The sequence below is a fragment of the Myotis yumanensis genome, unplaced genomic scaffold, assembly GCF_028538775.1.
Source record: "Myotis yumanensis isolate MYYU_CA2020_CCGP unplaced genomic scaffold, mMyoYum1.0.hap1 SCAF_3, whole genome shotgun sequence".
NCBI classification, from domain to species: Eukaryota; Metazoa; Chordata; class Mammalia; order Chiroptera; family Vespertilionidae; genus Myotis; species Myotis yumanensis.
Window position 1 is genome coordinate 142,009,494 of NW_027223754.1, and position 2,683 is coordinate 142,012,176.

A 2,683-nucleotide genomic window follows, 5' to 3' on the forward strand; every position below is an offset into this window, starting at 1 on the left:
TCTAAGCAAATTAGCCTTTATAAACTTGGGGGCTAGGAGAAGAAATATTTTTGATATGCAAAGCTATTTTAGGTGTAAAGAGAGCAAAAGTCTTCGGTAAAACTAGCAATGTAACCATGGGCCCAATCCACGAAAATGTATACACCAGCAACATACCATATTTTTCCGCGTATAAGACACTATTTTTTTTCTAAAATTGTTAGACTGAAAATCAAGGAACATCTTATAAACGGAAGTAGGCCAAGGAGGGAGACCCATGATGTGTAGCTGCCCATACCTTGTCAAACAGGCTTCCTCCAATCATAAGCCTTATTGTCACTGATGTCAGCTGATGCTGTAATTGGAGATGGAGGTGGAGAGTGCACAATGCAACAGGGAGCAGAATGGAGCCTTCTGAGCCCATAAAGATGTAAAAAAATAAAAAGATAAATACCGGTAAGCAATGGTCTTACTCTGCAAAATTCAAACTGAATGTAATCAGCTATGCAAAAGAGCATGGAAATAGAGCTGCAGAGAGACAATTTGAACCGCCCCCCCTCCCCCCCGCTCAGTGTATGATCAGACAGTGGAGAAAACAGGAAGAACAACTCCTTAAGATGCCAAAAAAGAGGAAGGCATTTAGAGGAAAACCAGAAAAATGGGCAAACTTGGAGCAGAAGCTTAAGACTTGGATTATGGAGCAGCGCCAGAGTGGCTTATGTGTGTCAACCAAGCTTATTCAATGTCAGGCAAGAATGTTTGCAAGCGAAATGAACATTGTTGATTTTACTGGAAAGGCAAAATGGAGCTTCAATTTCATGAGGAGAGAAGGGTTGGCCATGAGAACACAAACAAAGTTAGCTCAGAAAATGCCACCAGTTTATGAGGATGATCTCACATATATAGACAGTGACCCAGAAGACAGCAGTGATACAATGGAAGTTGAAGAAATTGATATGTCTGGAACAAATAGTGATGAAGACGAGAGCAGTAATGCAACAGAGGCTGAATAAAGTGATATGCTACATAATATCATAGTACTGGTATGTAAACATTACCTGTGATAATTACTAAGTAAAAATGTGTTCTGTTTTATGTTTAAAATATTGATTTCTTAATTTTGGGTTGGAAAAGTGGGGGGTATCTTATACATGGGGTGTCTTATACACGGAAAAATACAGTAGCTCTCTCTCACTGTTCAGCTGTCTCCAGAACCTGCTTAGTCAATGTTTCAGAATTACCTCAGGAGCGTTCTACAACTTTCAGAGGTGATGTTGAAAAATTTTTGAGGTTATCTCTGCAAATAACAAAGTCTCCACCCTCTAAGTTTTACCTCACTGGATGTTAGGAAAATTTACTTATATTACTACAACTTTTCTCTCTCCCTTTGGGTTTCTTTCTTTTTATTTATTTATTTATTTATTTATTTATTTATTTATTTTTATTTTTCGCTTAAAGTATTACAAAGGGTATTACATAAGTGTCCTTTTTTCCCCCCCGCCCTTGACAAACCCCTACCCTCCCTTACCCCCCAGTGTCTTATGTCCTTTAGTTATGCTTATATGCATGCATACAAGTCCTTCGGTTGATCTCTTACTCCCCTCCCTCCTGCCCCCCAACTCTCTCTGGCCTTCCCACTGCAGTTTGACAATCAGTTTGAGGCAGCTCTGCCTCTGTATCTATTATTGTTCAAAAGTTTGTAATGGTCTTTATTATCCATGAATGAGTGAGATCATGTGGTATTTTTCCTTCATTGACTGGCTTGTTTCACTTAGCATAATGCTCTCCAGTTCCATCCATGATGTTGCAAATGGTAGGAGTTCCTTCTTTTTAACAGCAGCATAGTATTCCATCGTGTAGATGTACCACTGTTTTCTAATCCATTCATCTACTGATGGGCACTTAGGCTGTTTCCAGATCTTAGCTATGGTGAATTGTGCTGCTATGAACATCTGGTTACATATATCCTTTCTGATAGGTGTTTCTGGTTTCTTGGGATATATTCCTAGTAGTGGTATCACAGGGTCAAATGGGAGTTCCATTTCCAATTTTTTGAGGAACCTCCATACTGCCTTCCATAGTGGCTGCACCAGTCTGCATTCCCACCAGCAGTGCACAAGTGTTCCTTTTTCTCCACATCCTCTCCAGCACTTGTCGTTTGTTGATTTGTTGATGATGGCCATTCTGACAGGTGTGAGATGGTACCTCATTGTTGTTTTGATTTGCATCTCTCGGATGATTAGTGACTTTGAGCATGTTTTCATATGTCTCTTGGCTTTCTGAATGTCCTCTTTTGAAAGGTGTCTATTTAGATCCTTTGCCCATTTTTTGATTGGATTGTTTATCTTCTTTTTGTTAAGTTGTATGAGTTCCTTATAAATTTTGGAGATTAAGCCCTTATCAGATATGACGTTGGCAAATATGTTTTCCCACGAGGTGGGTTTTCTTGTTGTTTTGTTGATGGTTTCTTTTGCTGTGCAGAAGCTTTTTATTTTGATGTAGTCCCATTTGTTCATTTTCTCTTTAGTTTCAACTGCCCTAGGAGCTGTATCAGTGAAGAAATTGTTTTGGCATAAGTCTGAGATTTTGTTGCCTTTGTATTCCTCTAGAATTTTTATGGTTTCCTGTCGTACATTTAAGTCCTTTATCCATTTTGAGTTTATTCTTGTGTATGGTGTAAGTTGGTGGTCTAGTTTCATTTTCT